The sequence below is a fragment of the Moschus berezovskii genome, chromosome X (genome assembly GCF_049115385.1).
Source record: "Moschus berezovskii isolate FMDL1 chromosome X, NW_MosBer_1.0, whole genome shotgun sequence".
Classification (NCBI taxonomy): Eukaryota; Metazoa; Chordata; class Mammalia; order Artiodactyla; family Moschidae; genus Moschus; species Moschus berezovskii.
In genome coordinates this window covers 59,732,154-59,750,543 of record NC_142488.1, presented here as the reverse complement: position 1 = coordinate 59,750,543, position 18,390 = coordinate 59,732,154, and the positions used below count along the sequence as shown (strand labels likewise).

The window sequence follows — 18,390 nt, the reverse complement described above, 5'->3', positions numbered from 1 at the left end:
TAAACTCTCATTTGATATTTTGGTAGGTCCCAAGAGTCTACCATAGTATTTGTAGAGGGATTTCATTCCTTTAGCCCAAATCACTATTTCATACTCCTTGAACCTTCATCCTTAGTTCTTTATATATGTTAAATGCAAAGCACTTTCATTTCACATCCATTAACTCATTTAGTCCATATCAAATGTCAGAAATAAGGAAGATAATATGTACTTTCACTAAACATATAAAGAAACTGAGGTTCAGAGGGGATACGTAACTTACTAAGATCATCAGAGCCATGGAGATCATGGAAATTTCTTTCTCTGCCTAGAAGTTCTGATTGGCAATCAGATTGTTGGCATGATATAAACCAATACATGCATAAACAAGATCCAGGTCTCTGGAGCAGAGTTTTCCATGTAATCCTCAGCCTTCCTTTTCTTCCTATCACTGCCAGTCCTCAGAGGTCTGTGGGTAGATAAGCTTTTTCTTATCAGCTCTCATGAAGGTAAAGTCCCAGTAAAAGGAAATCTGGAGTTATTTTAGGGCCATAAAGGCAGTGACCATTCTGCAAGGGGTGGGGGGGATAATCTCAGAGATATCAGGCTTCTATATACCCTGTAGACTTTTTGAGGATTAGAGTTCAAGCTAAAGGCACAGGTTTTCCAGCCCTGATTACAGCCCCATATTGGGACTGGTCTATGGAATCTGAGTTATAAGGGCTTTTTCTTAGCCAGTTGCTGTTGCTGAGCAGATTTGCTACCTACCATGAGAGGTCCTACTGCCCAGTGGCTATTAAGTGCTTAACCAATCATAGCTAATTCCTTACTCTCTTCTTTCCCTTTCAGGTTGTAAAATCCTTGGCCTCAGGGGACCCTTTCCAGGTTCTAGAAGGGTCTTCTTCAAACCCTTGTGTGCTGAAGAGCAGATTCTTCCTGTCCCTGCACCTTCAGGCTCTGGGAGGCTATAAAATAAGGGGCACATGTCCTATACACAAGTTTGTTTCTCCTTTGTATTCTGTCTTCATTCCCCTAGAAGGTCTATCTTGAGCTCCTATAAGACTGTGAATGACTGAACTCCCTCAAACCAGACTGCAGAAACCAAGCTGTCCACTGACCTGAGTCGAAGAGAGGAGCTCAGTTTTCAACTGTTCTCTGAACTTCCTGCCTCCTCAAAAGGCCATATATCTCTGAAAGTGGGACTAAAGATTGATCTTAGAAGTCTTACCCTGAACTAAAAGTTATTTGAGTTGGGGCCATTGCTTACCTTGGAAGTAGAGGAGTAGGAATGTTTGCTGACTTCAGAGGCTCTTACCATGTCTCTCTTACTGAAGATATGGACCGTAGTGTCAGTTTGGAGCTCTGGCATGGTACTACATTGCCAAGAATGCATCTGCTCCTATGGGCCAGACAGAATGAATAATGCCTCTGTAATCCCTCCAATGTGGACTCAGGAAGGTGGCCTTCCTGCTTTTGCATACAGCCACTTAGGACAAATCTGCAAAGCATGTTTTGCATGTCAAAGCCTATATCTGTTTGAATTATTCTTCTTCCTGCTTTGTCCTAACAGCTTCCTTTCCAAGCAATCAGAAAGAAACAAAAGCTTAAAACAGTTCTTTCTTTTTATTTTTAAAGGCAGACTGTGTTTGTTCTGTAGGAGTTCCATTTTGGGATCAAATGCTGGGGAAAATTGTTAAGATGGATAAAGGTCAGGTAGTTGTCACTGTTGTTTCATGTTTGCTTTTTGAAGATAAGCTCTTTTATCACCTGAAAGAAACAGTTCTTAACCCAGTATCTATGGACTCAGGAACTTCATAAAGCCTCTGAAATGGTATGCAGACTTCCACAACAATGTGCCTTTTCTGAGGAAATGGTCCATAACATTCTAGTGAATTTCAGATTGGACCTGTGACATAGTAAAGATTAAGAACCACAGCCCTTGAGACAAAAGACTCTTTTTACAATGCCTAAAATAATTGATTAGAAAAGCCTTTCGGTATTATTTAGTCAAACTGCTTAGTTTACTATTGGGGAAACTGAGGCAGAGCAAGTTAGCAGCTGTGCCTAAACAAGATCCAATATCCCTACTCAAGGTTCTTTCAGTTATACCATGCTTATCAAGCAAAGGGCCTCATGATTGGTAGCTTTGCTGCTGCTGCTGCTGCTGCTGCTGCTGCTGCTGCTAAGTCCCTTCAAGCGTGCCCAACTCTGTTCAGCCCCATAGACGGCAGCCCACCAGGCTCCCCCGTCCCTGGGATCCACCAGGCAAGAACACTGGAGTGAGTTGTCATTTCCTTCTCCAATGCATCAAAGTGAAAAGTGAAAGTGAAGTCGCTCAGTCATGTCCGACTAGTAGTGACCCCATGGACTGCAGCCCACCAGGCTCCCCCGTCCATGGGATTTTCCAGGCAAGAGTACTGGAGTGGCTTGCCATTGCCTTGGTAGCTTTAGGGGCCACCATTTTGAGAGTTTGACTTTTACCTTCTTTCTTGAGCCACGTATACTTGCCAGCAAATGGGACTTCCAGAACTAAGCTCCTGGTCTTCCTCATTTGATGTTTCAATCATTAGAAAGGAACTAAAACACAATTAATTAGTGAAGTGAGTCAGAAATCTGACAAGTAGACATTTCTGATTCCTATTTGTTGAAGAGAAGCTTCTGGAAAAAGTGTCACCACTTGTTTCCACACAGGTGCCTTGATTTAAGGATAGGTTTTAAGATAGCCTGTCTTTAGGATCTGTGTAATTATTGGATTGGCCAAAAATTCATTCAGGTTTTTCCATATGATGGTACAGAAAAACCCAAATGAACTTTTTGACAAACACAATATAATGTGGTCCAGTGTGAGAGAAAGGACTTTCCTATTGGACTTTTCTAGCAAGGCCCCACTAGTGCACTTACTATAGTACCGAGAAGCATAGATATGGAAAAAAGAGGAGGTGAGTGAGGGGGTGATGAGATGAGAATGCATACATGTACTAACCAACTCTGAGATGTCTTTGGAACAGTGTTCCTGAAAGGCAATAGCTACTTTCAAGATTTAACTGTAAATATGGCTTATTGATGAGTTAGTGACATGTTATCTGACATAAAGACACTGAGAGCCTTCGTGGAAGTAATTTAGTAGAAATTTGAATGAAGGTGTACCCAAGTGGCCATATTGAACTCTCAGCTCTATCCAGTCTCAAAGGCCAAGTTGCTAAGAAACCAGGAGCAAGTAAGCCAAGTGACCACCATTCTACCTGCTACTCACTCCCAAACAGAATCTCGATGAGGCCTGGTGGACTCAGTCAGGAAGTACTCATTGAGCCCTAATCTCAGAACTGTGGACTCTCTGCTCTGTCCCATTAGATGACTAACTAAACCAAGCAGGTATGCAGATTTTAGCTACAGAAGTAGTGTCCATTCGAGCCTCAGTACTTTTGAAGATATTAGAGATATGGTTTCACTGTGGTTTCCTTGGGGGGAAATTCCACAATCAATTTGTATTCCACCACAAATATTGAGAGATTATTGAGAACCAGAGAAAGTGAAAGTCACTCAGTTGTGTCCAACTCTTTGAGACCCCATGGAATGTACAGTCCACGGAATTCTCCAGGCCAGAATACTAGAATGGGTAGCCTTTCCCTTCTCCAAGGGATCTTCCCAATCCAGAGATTGAACCCAGGTCTCCCACATTGCAAGCGGATTCTTTACCAGCTGAGCCACAAGGGAAGCCCGAGAACCAGAGAAAGGTACCACAGTTCCAGTGGAATATGTGTCCCAAAATGTGGCTGTGAGATTTATATGTGTTTCCTTGGAAACAGATCAAGAACCTGGTCTAAAGAGTTGGGACCACCAGTCTGAGTGGAAGTCAAGAGCAGTGACTGGCTAGCTCTGTTCCTGCCCTGGACTATACTCAAAGAATTACAAAGAATGAACCTCAGCATCTACCCTTTTGTTCTCTGATTTAAAGAGAAAAAACTTCTGTGAAATGAGATTGACTTGACCTGGAGTTGATGGATAGTCATTTAGAAGAGGCTATGGCAAGGGAGTGATAATTGAAGTGTGTTATAGGAAATTATCTGCATACCTCAGTCAGCAGGCTAGAGAAACTGGCAATGGATGAACTGTGAATCTTGAGCTGACAGTGATAGCATTTATTAAGCACCTACTAGGTGTGCTTAAGAACAGGGATTTGATGAACCAGCTTTGTACTTATATACGTAACCAAATTTTCAGGCTTGTTGCTAGTTAACTCTAAAATTCTCACACAGTTGGGAAAGTTCTATAAAGCAGCTTGCTTTGAAGAGTTGCCTAGGAGAGTGGCAAGCTGAATTCCATCATTAGCCCACTGGTAACATTATGTGGAATTGTCTTAAAAAACCAACAAATGAGTCCATTTTTAAACACCCGCCTCCTTTAAAAAAAAAATTACAGGGAATTGTAGTATGATAGTTCAGAGAAAGAATTGTGGTGATCAGCATCAACAAAATGCTACCGGTAAGCTCATAAGGGATTTAAACCTGACTTAACCTCTGGAGAAGGAAATGGCAACCCACTCCAGTATTCTTACCTGGAGAATCCCATGGACAGAGGAACCTTGCAGGCTACAGTCCATGGGGTCGCAAGAGTCGGACACGACTGAGTGACTTTCACTACTTCACTTCACTAAGTGCTAGGTGTTTCATATACATTATATCCTTTAGTCCCTACAACAATCATACAAGTGGGTACTCTCCTCATCTTACAGATAAAGGATTTATGGCCCAGCAGGCTAAAATAACTGGCACAAGGTCACACAAGTAAACAACTGTTATTCTAATCCAGGTCTCTCTGATTCTGTACCCCATATTGTTTTCCTTTTGTAATATAAAGGCCATATTACTGGAGCTGATATGACTCTCTGACTCTTGTCTGATTAACAAAATATTAAAAGGCAAGCATTTGAGGGGAAGGAAGGAATTCAGGTCCAATTTACTGGGGAAGAACAAACTGGGCTGAAAGCGATTTCTGTTACGTTTCCTCCTCCCATTCAGTATGACCATTTGTTAAGGTTTTAAAAAGGATCATTTACCTTTACCTTGTGACACGAAGGATTTATTTTTTGTTGGTAGTTGTCAAATCCTTGGCTTAGCTGCTTTTCAAAGAAAAAAAATGTCTGTTACTTCTGTCTATATGTCTGTTACTTCCCCAAAGTTCTAGCATGTGCAGTGTCACCTTGAGACTGGTGACATCCACACATGTAGTTTGAAAAGATGAAATGATCTTGGTGCTTCTGCAATACTTGATGCCTTGGGATCAAATCCCTATTAAGGGTTTTCTGTGGTGACAGCAAAAGTTAAGAGATGATTTAGAATAAAAAATATTATTGAATTTTTTGTTTAAAAAAAATGAGGGATATTGTCCAGCCACTGAGGGGCAAAACTCAGCATCCAAGTTGAGTAATAAGTGGTGTCATGTAGACTGTTTCTAAAATAATTTGCTATTGTGTGAAAGAATCCTTCCCTTTTCAAGAAGTTCTTTAATTCTGTAATAACTAGAATAAATAAAGTAATGAAAAAGTACTTCTGTGACTAGAAAAGTTGCTTTTGAGAGAATGTAGTTCAATGATACTATGTTTAATGTAGCTGCCTCTAATGGCCTTGACACATTACAAGCCCAGAAAAAGCTTCAGAAGCATTTAAAAATTGCAGAGAAAAGCAAGATACCTTGAAGAGATGTTTTTGATAAAGAAAAGCCTACATTTTCATAAGGAAGATAATCATTTGATACCAAGGACATTAATAGATCCTAGAAAGATGCCTTTATGAAATACATATGTAACATCAGGAGAAAAAGAATTAGATCCTGGAGTACATTCACATGACTTCTAATAAAGTATAGACTGTCTAGGATTAATGGCCTCTATCTGCAGTTTGTCATGGAAACAATCTTTGAGTATATTATGAATGATCCAATCATCGTTCCTGTTGTCTTCTGTAATTCTAAGGAAATATAGGGCCCAAAATCTGTTTATACCTAGGGATCTCCATCTGCAGTCTATTTTGCACCAAGTGCAGTTATTCCTTAAGGCCTCACAACATCACTGTGTGAAAGTGACAGCCCCATTCTACAGATAAGAAAACTTGAGCCTCAGGAAGATGAGAAATAATATGCCCAATGTCATACAGTTAGGGATTGATTAAAAACCCAGCACTAGAAGCTACAGGAGCAATCCTGTTTCTAATATAGCACACTACTCCAAGTGAAAGGAATTCTGACAGTAAGTGGAGATGATGTTTAGAAATGAGACTAACAACATCTGCAAGTCTTGCTACTCCAAATATGGTCCATAATCAGATTCAGCATCAGTATTACCTGGGAGTTTACAGGTTCCTGGGCCCCCTCCCAGACTTCTGAAATCAGAATTTGTATTTTAATAAGATATCCAGGAGATAACTATGCACATTAAAATTTGAGAAGCACGGATTGTAAGCCAAAGTAGGTTGAGGAAGGAGATATCTTGGTGAGGTAAAGACCAAAAATGGTAGATAAGACCAATCTGGTATGTTGGAAATGTTTACAAAGATTGTGTCCATACCTGGCTGCTTCTTACATTGCTTTGTACATGGTCTTATACTTTGATGAAACATAAATGAAGTTTTTCTACTTCAAAGAATAGTGAAACCACCTTAAGACTGAAAGTTACCTGAGTTTCAAATCTCTGAGCATCAGAAGCAGTAGAAAGGCAACACGGAGCATTGTAAAGAGTTCATTCAGGAGTGCTGGGGGTCCAGACTCACTCCTCACTGCCTGTCTGTAATGCTGGGCAAGTCTCCCCTAAATTGACTGCCTTTAAACCAGGTAGTCTCAAAAGGTATTTTCAGTTTTGACATTCAGTTATTCTCAGCTGTGGATTTTAACTACAGTCAACCTTGTAATGAAAGCATGGACAATTCTACCAGGTTTTGTCTGCCCAGAGATTAGTATCTTAGTTCACATGAGAAGGAGTATTCTGAGAGGAAATACCACAGTCATGACAAAGCTACATTAATGGAAATTGCAAGAAACTGGGAGGAGCATGACTCTAGTTAACCAATTTGTAATTGGCAAGCATTTTAATTAATGTATAACCAAGGCATCCGTATTCCTTTGAGAACCAGCTGCTTCAAACCACATACTTGGAAATCAACTCTTATATCCTGAATACGGCATGAAGTGAAGTGAAGTGAAGTCGCTCAATCGTGTCCGACTCTTTGCGACCCCATGGACTGTAGCCTACTGGGCTCCTCCATCCATCTAATTTTCCAGGCAAGAATACTGGAGGGGGTTGCCATTTCCTTCTCCAGGAGAACTTCCTGACCCAGGGATTGAACCCGGGTCTCCCACATTGTAGGCCAACACTTTACCATCTGAGCCACAATAAAACTCCTCTAATCTGGGATTTGGGGGGAGGTAGTTTATTGGGGGCAGGAGAGACTTGTGAAAAAGCAAAGACTCTTGTTCATCGTCCAGCTGGCATCTCTCCAGGTGATTCTGATGCTCATTAGCTGAAAACAACTAGTTATAATCTAACCTCTTAAAATGGAGAAACAGACTCAGAGAGGATAAGGAACTGATCTAAGGTCACATGCCAAAGCCAATGGCAGAAAACAAGTGCACCACCCCAAGGGTCTTTCAACTCTACTTTCGTTGGGTGATTCGTTTACCAGGATCAAGATCTCTGCTTCCGGCAGTAAGGCATACACTGGGAAGGATGAGTATGCCTTCCATCTGAGTACTTTGCTTCCATCACATGTTCACACTCATTTCTTTATTGAGGCTCAGAGAGATAACATAACTTGCCCAAGGTCACACAGATAGGAAATAGACTTGTACCTCGGTTTTCTGATTTCACATATGCTGCACTACTTCTCTAGGAGAGAAGCAGCTCTCCAAACCCTCAGCACTTCTCCTGGGAAATGTCAGGAGCTCTAAGCTTTTAATTGCTTTAATCCAGTTGTTTCAAAACAGATCATTTTTTTTCCCTACTGGAGAATATCCTAACAACTTTATAACTTGTAACTCTGCAGAACACACTTATGTCCATCATTTTGTTCTCAGACCCATAAGGTAGGTAAGACAAGGTATTAAGCCCTCATTTGACATGTACAAAGTGAGGCACAAAACCACTGTATAAATTTTCTATTGCTGCTGTAACAAACGATGACAAACTTAGTAGCCCATCAGGCTCCTTTGTCCATGGAATTCTTCAAGCAATAATACTGGAGTGGGGAATCATTCGCTTCTCCAAGGGATCTTCCTAACCCAATGCAGGTCTCCTGCATTGTAGGCAGATTCATTACTGTGTGAGCCACCATCTTGCTGCTACTGCTGCAGCTAAGTCGCTTCAGTCGTGTCCGACTCTGTGAGACCCCATAGACGGCAGACCACCAGGCTCCCCCGTCCCTGGGATTCTCCAGGCAAGAACACTGGAGTGGGTTGCCATTTCCTTCTCCAATGTGTGAAAGTGAAAGGTGAAAGTGAAGTCGCTCAGTCATGTCAGACTCGTAGCGACCCCATGGACTGCAGCCTACCAGGCTCCTTCATCCATGGGATTTTCTAGGCAAGAGTACTGGAGTGGCTTGCCATTGCCTTCCCCAAGCCACCATCTTGCTATATGCCAAATGTGAGCCTTAGTGCTTTGCATGAGTTTACTGAATTTGTCCAGATAATATTCCTATGATGTAAGTACTGGCATTAGCCTCATTTTACAGGTGAGCAAACTGAAGCACAGAATAGCTACATAATTTGCTCACATTCCCTCAGCCAGAAAAGGTGAATTCAGGATTCAAATTCAGACTTTGTGCATGTGTGCTGAGTTGCTTCACTCATGTCCGACTCTATGCAACCCTATGGACTGTAGCCTGTCACGCTCCTTTGTCCATGGGATTCTCCAGGCAAGAGTACTAGAATGGGTTGCCATGCCCTCCTCCAGGGAATCTTCCCAACCCAGGGATCAAACCCACGTCACTTACATCTCCTCCAGTGGCAGGTGGTTTCTTTACCATTAGGGCCACCTGGGAAGCCCACAAACTGAGACCATTCCCTTAACTAATTCTTTGTGTCTTCTACAAGGCTGGGGAAATTCTCCTAGAGGAGACATAAAAGTCAAATTAGTGTCTCTTCCACCTTTGACACTCTAAGCTTGCCCTCAGAGCCCTGGCATTCTTAAAACCCAAGTCAGCACAGCTGGAGTATCCTGAAGGAGTCAGAGACTTGCTGTGTTTTATGGGATCAGTGGGGGCTTTCCCATTGGCTCAGCAGTAAAGAATCTTTCTGCAACACAGTAGATGCGGGTTCAATCCCTGGGCCAGGAAGATCACTGGAGCAGTGCATGGCAACCCACTCCAGTATTCTTGCCTGGAGAATCCTGTGGACAGAGGAGCCTGGCAGGCTACAGAACCATGGGGTCAAAAAGAGTTGGACACAACTGAAGCAAATGAGCATGCATGCACACAATGGGGCCAATGCAGTGCAAAGTGAAGGTGTCCAACATTTTCTCAGAGGCTGGAAGGAAAGGAGTGTGTCAGTCCAGGTAGGTGAAGTCTAGATGGGTTGGCCCAGGAACTTCCCTAGTAGCTCAGTGATAAAGAATCCACCTACAAATGAAGGAGACTTGGGTTCAATCCCTGAGCTGGGAAGATCATACATGCCACAGATCAACTAGGCCTGTGCACCACAACTACTGAGCCTGTGCTCTAGAACCTGGGAGCCATAACTACTGAGCCCATGCACCACAGCTACTAAAGGCTGCACTCACTATAGCCTGTGCTTCACAACAAGAGAGGCCACCACAATGAGAGGCCTGTGTACTGCAACTAGAGAGTTGTCCCTGCTCACCACAACTAGGGAAAAACCTTCGCAGCAACAAATACCCAGTACAGCAAAAAGAAACTAATGTTTTTTTTAAAAAAAAGATGGACCATTACTACATGCAAGGCAGCAAAAGAGACAAAGATATAAAGAATAGACTTTTTAACTCTGTGGAAGAAAGCAATGGTAGGATGATTTGAGACAATAGCATTGAAACATGTATATTACCATATGTAAAATAGATGACCAGTTGCAAGTTCCATGCATGAAGCAGGGCACTCAAAACCAGTGCTCTGGGACAACCCAGAGGGATGGGGTGGGAAGAGAGTTGGGAGCAGGCTTCAGGATGGGGGTACATATGTGTACCCATGGCTGATTCATGTCGATGTATGGCAAAAACCATCACAATATTGTAATTATTCTCCAATTAAAATAAATTAAGTTTCTTTAAAAAGATGGGGTGGCCCCAGGAATACCCTCTGCAGAGTAATATTTCCACTGATTCTCCATGAGACAGATGGGCCTCCCTGGTGTGGTGTGCATTCAAGTTGTGTCATGTCCTCTGAAACTCTATGAAGCCCATTTCTTGAAGACCCAGGCCCTGAGCATGCCCCAAAAAAGTGCCTGAAATTAAGACTGCAACAAAGAGTTTTCCTGATTCTGGAGAACAGGGCTACACAATGACTTTCACTATACCTTACATTTCTCAGCATTTGACAAGACTGTGGGAACTAAGCTTCCACTCATATTGTCAGCCCTGGATTTATTCCTCTTATTTCTACTTCCTCAGTTATTTCCATCTAGGTACCATGATGCTGGCAGGTGCCACTCTACTGTAATTTCCAGAGCTATCATGATGTGACGTAGGTAGGGTATGGCAACCTCAGTCCTGTCTCACCTCTTCTCCACCCTTGCTACCACCACTTAATACTCAGAATTCTGTCTCCTTTCTGAGCTTGGGATCTAGAGGGACTCAGTAGAAGTTGAGATCCTCTATTCTCCATGTCTCCTTTGCTAGCCCTGGCTTCTAAACCCCCTGAAAGGAACTCAAACACTATTGTCCGTATTCATGCCTCAATCACCATTGGCAAGTTGCTTTATCAAAATAACCATGGTTGGCCCTTAAATAATGCTCAGTTAATATTAACCAGTGGTAGTATTAGTAGCAGCAACGATAGCAGTGGCTGCCTCAGTTGCTATATAAGAATGGATTCTTCTCTATACCTATTCAGGGCTAGTGGAACATGCTCTGCCATTCAAAATCTTCCCAAATGTTAACTATCTATCATTTAATTCTTGAATTCTTCAGTATAATGAAATGATTGTCTGGAAACAGTCATGTTCATTGGCCCTATACCTAGCCACCCTGATCCCCATCATCTTGTGGAACTTGTCCTCATGCATGGTTCAATTTCCCCAAAATACTATTCTCTTATGCAGGAGTTTCATGTCAATAATCCAGGCCCACAACTCTGCCCTGTGCAGTTTCCAACAGTCAGGTATATGAAACATTCCTGAAGTATTCCTATGGCTTCTTCCTCCTATGGCCATTAAACTCCTGGTTATGTGACTTAGGTACCTCCACCCTCATAAAGACCCCTTATACTCTTCTGGGGAGCAGCTGTTTTTCCCACACTCCTTACTCTCTGTTTCTCTAGAATTTTCACTCTTATTGTCATTACAGTAGTGTTTATTGTGTTTCCTCAAATGTCTTCAGTGAGCAAGTGGGTAGGTCTTGAAGGAGATATAGAAGAAAAGCACTATCCTGCTGCCGGCTGATTTCACACTTAATTAGAAATCAATCTTGCCTCTTGGCTGTCCAGGGTACATTCATATCCAGCAAGAAATCACATTATTTTCCCTGAAATGAATAAGACATCACAAAATATCTTTCGATATGGGTATAAAGATTCTTTCAATTAATTTGAAGAGCTCTGGGAAAGAAATATAGGCAGCTAAGTAGCCAAACTGGTTCCACTGCAACAAAGTGGAAAACAGACTTAATCCTGACCACAAGTGAACAGTTAATAAGAATCTGATCCAGAACTTTTGCATAATTTGTCCTTCTAGAATTCAGAGCCTGGGAAGTTGAAACAAGCCCCATAATGGAACTGGGTGTCCCCTGGGACCAAGGGAAGGAAATAAACTTGTTCAACATTTATTGTGTGTCAAGCATATTTTATTTTAGCCTTTTCACCACCTCATTTTAGTTCCATTTTACCTATAAAGACTTGAAATACAGAAAGATTGTTACTTGTTCAAAGTTTCATAGAGAGCAAAAGGTAAAAGCCTAGATAGGAATGGACTCCTAAGCCTATACAAAGCATATTTTCATTACTAAAACATTCTCTAACACAGAAGACTCCAGTACCTAGTGTTGAATCAGTTTTTGGAAAGAACTTTTTATTGCTTTTGCTGTGATGTTGGAGGTGGAGCAAGGAAAGAGTAAATAAGGTTGTGGCCAGTACCTGAAGCAAGCTGTGATAGGAAAGGTGAAGGACCACTTATAGCTATATGGAGACTTTGTGTGAATTAGACAAAGCACCCCTTGCTCAAGATACTTTATAACCATCTGCCATAAAATTGTAACAAATACATAAATCTCTGATTAAGATGTGAGAGGTACCACTAGATGTGGCCATATCAACTGCATTCAATAGCCCCAAGGAGGTGAAATAATCATGGGGCTAACTGAAGCATTAATGAGTATGCCTCAGATCCATGTAAGGCCTAGACGTCATTCTACAGATTATAGCCTCAGTTCAGTTTAGTTCAGTTCAGTCACTCAGTCTTGACCGACTCTTCACGAGCCCATAAATCACAGCACGCCAGGCCTCCCTGTCCATCACCAACTCCCGGAGTTCACTCAAACTCATGTCCATCGAGTCGGTGATGCCATCCAGCCATCTCATTCTCTGTCGTCCCCTTCTCTTCCCGCCCCCAATCCTTCCCAGCATCAGAGTCTTTTCCAGTGAGTCAACTATTCTCATGAGACATTACTTTGCCAACAAAGGTCCGTCTAGTCAGTTCAGTTAAGTCGCTCAGTCATGTCCGACTCTCCGCGACCCCATGAATCACAGCACGCCAGGCCTCCCTGTCCATCACCAAATCCCGGAGTTCACTCAAACTCATGTCCACAGAGTCGGTGATGCCATCCAGCCATCTCATTCTCTGTCGTCCCCTTCTCCTCCCGCCCCCAACCTTTCCCAGCATCAGAGTCTTTTCCAGTGAGTCAACTCGTCGCATGAGGTGGCCAAAGTATTGCAGTTTAGTCAAGGTTATGGTTTTTCCCGTGGTCATGTATGAATGTGAGAGTTGGACTGTGAAGAAAGCTGATCGCTGAAGAATTGATGCTTTTGAACTGTGGTGCTGGAGAAGACTCTTGAGAGTCCCTTGGACTGCAAGGAGATCCAACCGGTCCATTCTAAAGGAGATCGATCCTGGGTGTTCATTGAAAGGACTGGTGCTAAAGATTATAGCCTAAGCAATTCTAAATGAGAAGGGATTATGGAGCTTGGTTAGTGGGAAGGATGGTCTTTGTATTTATAGAATTAATTTACATTTTCAAAGCCCTGAAAGTTTTAGGATGCTGATTGGGAGCTGAGAGAAAGAACTGGGCCATGGGGGAGGGAAATGTCCTCTGCTAAAACTTTTGCACTTTTTTATATACACCTCACAACAGTCATGGGAAAGATAGTATTATCTTAATTTTAGATGTGAGAAAACTGAAGCTCTAAGTTTAAATAACTTACCTTAGATCACACAGATATTAATTGGTGGTCCTAGGATTTGCCCCAGGTGTGTCTAACACAAGAAATAGTACTTTTCTCCTTTTGCAATGTAACTATTGGGCATTTAGGTGTGCATTCAATCAGTCAGAAGCATTAGGTTGCTGGCAGCCTTAGAGAATAAAGAAGCTCCACAAATCATATTCAGGAGTGCATGGTCCTTGACTGAGCAAAGGGTAATAACTAATACCCAGACCATAATGATGGAAATCATACCTGTACAGGGCAGTGAGAGTCTCCTTAGTGATCATCAGCTTTACCCCACTCACAGAAGGGTTTTCAGTGGTAAGTGGAGATCATACTTTCCTCCCTTCCAACCCCAGATTTCCAGGAAACCCTAAGGTATCCATAGACATATACACATCTAGAGAATGATATATATCTTTATCAGTTCTGGGTCAAGAAGTTATGGCCATGGAACTTTCCTCTTACCTTGCTAACTTGACTCTAGTGTGAAGGAATCTGAAACATATGTAAGTTTCTGGGAGGTTTTTGAGCCAGATAGTGTTATGATTCTCAAGCCCTGCTTTCATAATCTATAGTCAAAGTTCCAATCCTCCAGATGACTATCTCCATTCTTGCTATCAGATCAGCAGCCATTTCCAGATATGAAGGTAAAATGGAGGTCAGAGAGAGCTAGCTAAGCAACATCAAGCTGCAGTGAGGGAACAAGGGAGAGTGGGCACAAAAATTCACAAGACAGAGAAACCACATACTTTCTCTCAAGCTTTGCAGATTGGGTCTCTCTAGTTCAGCCATTAGCCTTAGCCTTTCTCCAGGTTTAGGAGAAAAGCTGATTTCCTTCTGGGAGATTCTGCCTCCTGATCTTGTTCTTTTCTTTTCTTCTCCAGGCCCAAGAATGGAAGAATCAAGAGATTTTAAAGGAATAGAAATGGCTATATGTTGTAAAAATATATGACATTGACTCTGTCAGATATTCTTCTCAGTGCTTTACAAATATTAATGCATTTAATCCTAAAACAATGATATGAGGTAGATACTATTGAGACACAGAAATGTTATACATGACTTGCTCATGGTCATATAGCTAAGAAATGGAGGAACCAAGATTCAAAGCCAAGTTTTCAATTCCGAGGTTTTAACCAGTACATTGTACTGCTCATGCGATACAGTAGGAAAAATATTGGCTTTAGAAGTAAAGTAGCATCTGAATTCCAATGCTTATTCTGAAACTTGTTAGCTACTTTACACCCTGGCAAATCATTTCCCCTAAGCCTTAGTTTCCTCACCTGTAACATGAGGATAATGGCACATGCCTCTCAGGGTTGTAGTAAGGAATAAATGGAAAGTGTTCAGCCCAGAGTAGGTATTCTAAATTGATTCTTCTTTTCATTTTCCTAAGACTTGTTGCTAAACTGATTTAATATCCAAACTCGATAGCCACATCAACTTAGACTGTGCCAGAGTTAAACTAAGCAAACACTGATTGGCACTATAGGTGGCATTCACTTCTGCTGGAGTGCTATATTTCCACCAGAAGAGGTGATATAACTGACATTTCTAAAGACAGAAGTCTATCAGAATTATTTAGCTATATGGTTCTGTTTCTTCACAGACATGGGGAAGACATGGCCAGCAGAGAGACATTTGCAGGAAATGAAGGCATTGTGCCCGACCAAGAAGTCTCATTCATACTCCTGCATGTACCATGCAAGGTACCACCAGCACCTTTAGTTAATGGATGGGCCAATGAACTTAGGTGGAGATACCTTTCTTACCCCATGGAGTATGAAGTTGTAGGGCTGAAAGACACTCTAAAGGTCATATAGACTAATTTATCATCCAACTTTGTCTAGTGAAGCACCCAAATGCTAGACTTAAGCAGGCACAGGTTCAAATCTTCCTTTTCTATTCATTAGCAATCTAGTAGGCAAGTTATTTCTCTTTTCTGAGACTTAGTTTTTTCACTTGTAAAATTGAAATCAATAAGTGTTCACCTTTAAGAGTTGTGAAGATTCGATGAGATAATGAAGATAAAATGTCTGTCACACATAAAATATTCAGTAAATTGTAGATCTTAATTTTGGCCTCATCTGTGTAACAAATCAACAAACCTCAGCAGTTCCCAACTGAGAACAAAGTTGCTTCATAAAGGCTCTTCATGACCTACTCACAAAATCTTTCATGTCATACAAGACTCTGCCATGTAGACTCAGCCTCATCTTCTTTCTGTTCTCCCCAGTCACACACTTTAAATTCTGTGAAAAATGGAACGGTGAATGTTCTCAATTACATTTGCAATGGTCCTGCAGGAATTAAATTGATAACTTTCAAAACTGTGGGCAGGGTTAGTAGTATCAACAAGACATGGTAAAGCATTCAAGGTCTAGGAATGTCAGAAAGCCATTACACCTTTGAACTGGAGGAATAAATAAATGGGAAAGTGTTACCAGCACCTAGAGAGAGCTGGAGCTGTGAAGAAATTCCTAGTAAGAACTATAATCAGGGAAAATTCCAGACAGTGTCAGAAATGAGAACTAGAGCAGTAAAGTAGTGAGGAAGAAATAGCAAGACCTCTTCTCCTCCCACTCTTGACTTGTCAGTACCTCTCGTTAGCCAAACCCAGCCAGAAGCCATCAGACAAGTTAATACAATCACAAGATTAGCCTCTTGGAACACAGAGGAGGGAAGATAATGGCAGAGAATGGATCTGGAGGTGGCAGATGACAGCCAAAGAATAGCTATTAAGTAAGCTGATGCTAAAGCTGAAGCTCCAATACTTTGGCCACCTCATGCGATGAGTTGACTCACTGGAAGAGAGTCTGATGCTAGGAGGGATTGGGGGTGGGAGGAGACGGGGACGACAGAGAATGAGATGGCTGGATGGCATCACCGACTCGATGGGCATGAGTTTGAGTGAACTCTGGGAGTTGGTGATGGACAGGGAGGCCTGGCGTGCTGTGATTTATTGGGTCATAAAGAGTCGGACACGACTGAGCGACTGACCTGAACTGAATTGAACTGAAGCTCAGCTTTCCTATCTCCATGCCTTTCATATTTGGTTCCCTAAAACTGTAATGATATTTTGTGAACCAGTGAATACCTGTTCAGCTTAAGGTCCTGCTCACTTTCTTCATTTCATTATAGTCACTCCTCCATTTGATTATAAATATATAATGGGCTTTATTTCATTAGTCTTTCCCTGATAGCTCAGTTGGTAAAAAATCTGCCTGCAAGGCAGGAGACCCCAGTTCGATGGGTCAGGAAGATCCCCTGGAGAAGGGATAGGCTACCCACTCCTGTATTCTTGGGCTTCCCTTGTCGCTCAACTGGTAAAGAATCTGCCTGCAATACTGTAGACCTGGGTTTGATCTCTGGGTTGGGAAAATCCCCTGGAGAAGGGAAAGATTACCCACTCCAGTATTCTGGCCTGGAGAATTCCATGGACTGTATAGTCTGTGGGGTCACAAAGAGTTGGACATGGCTGAGCCACTTTTACTTTCATTTCAGTATTGAAAAAAAGCCTTTTCCATTTCATTGTAGTCACTCCTTCTCCAATCATACTGATTTTACTGCTGATAATACTGTGTATTGTACTATGTATACTATGTATTTTTGCCTGATTTCCTGGAGAGAATATAAACTTTTCAGGGGTATGAGATTAGTTTTATTCAACTCTGTATTTCAAGCTCTTTGCACAAGGTATGGCTCAAATGTACCCAAATTAAATGGGTTAAATTGACCGAATCAACTCCACCCTAGACGCTTTACCATAGGACAATGTCTTCAAGACATCCAGACACCAAATTAATTTTCATTAACATCCTTTAGACCTCTGTCCCTGGGGTCAGTCAGTCAGTTCAGTCGCTCAGTCATCTCCGACTCTTTGCAAACCCATGAATCACAGCACGCCAGGCCTCCCTGTCCATCACCAACTCCCGGAGTTCACTCAAACTCATGTCCATCGAGCCGGTGATGCCATCCAGCCACCTCATCCTCTGTCGTCCCCGTCTCCTCCCACCCCCAATCCCTCCTACCATCAGACTCTTTTCCAGTGAGTCAACTCGTCGCATGAGGTGGCCAAAGTATTGCAGTTTCAGCTTTAGCATCAGTCCTTCCAATGAACACCCAGGACTGATCTCCTTTAGAATGGACTGGTTGGATCTCCTTGCAGTCCAAGGGACTCTCAAGAGTCTTCTCCAGCACCACAGTTCAAAAGCCTCAACTCTTCAGCGATCAGCTTTCTTCACAGTCCAACACTCACATCCATACATGACCACGGGACAAACTATAGCCTTGACTAGGCGGACCTTGGTTGGCAAAGTAATGTCTCTGCTTTTTAATATGCTATCTAGGTTGGTCATAACATTCCTTCCAAGGAGTAAGCGTCTTTTAATTTCATGGCTGCAGTCAGCATCTGCAGTGATTTTGGAACCCAAAAAAATAAAGTCTGACACTGTTTCCACTGTTTCCCCATCTATTTTCCATGAAGTGATGGGACCAGATGCCATGATCTTTGTTTTCTGAATGTTGAGCTTCAAGCCAACCTTTTCACTCTCCTCTTTCACTTTCATCAAGAGGCTTTTTAGTTCCTCTTCACTTTCTGCCATAAGGGTGGTGTCATCTGCATATCTGAAGTTACTGATATTTCTCCCAGCAATCTTGATTCCAGCTTGTGCTTCTTCCAGCCCAGCGTTCCTCATGACATACTCTGCATTTAAGTTAAATAAGCAGGGTCCCTGGGGCAGCCTTTCCTAACTAGCCAGGTGCTATAGAACAAGAAGCATTCTTTAGAGCTAGCTTCATTTGGAAGCCTCACAGAAACTATATCTTGACAGTAAACAAA

General features: G+C 42.1%; 1 protein-coding gene across 6 annotated transcripts in view; it reads left to right on the top strand.

The window, feature by feature from the left end:
• Nucleotides 1–16,273, top strand: part of OPHN1 (oligophrenin 1) — a 534,987-nt gene extending 518,714 nt beyond the window's left edge. For 4 of the 6 annotated variants that reach the window (XM_088833845.1, XM_088833839.1, XM_055438105.2 and 1 more), the window contains one exon: nucleotides 829–12,990. The gene's annotated coding sequence lies outside the window, so the exon portion shown is untranslated. Of the gene's footprint in view, nucleotides 1–828; nucleotides 12,991–14,434 lie in introns of those variants that run through there. The other 2 variants (XM_088833841.1, XM_088833840.1) reach the window with 2 other exon arrangements.
• Nucleotides 16,274–18,390: the final 2,117 nt, after the last annotated feature.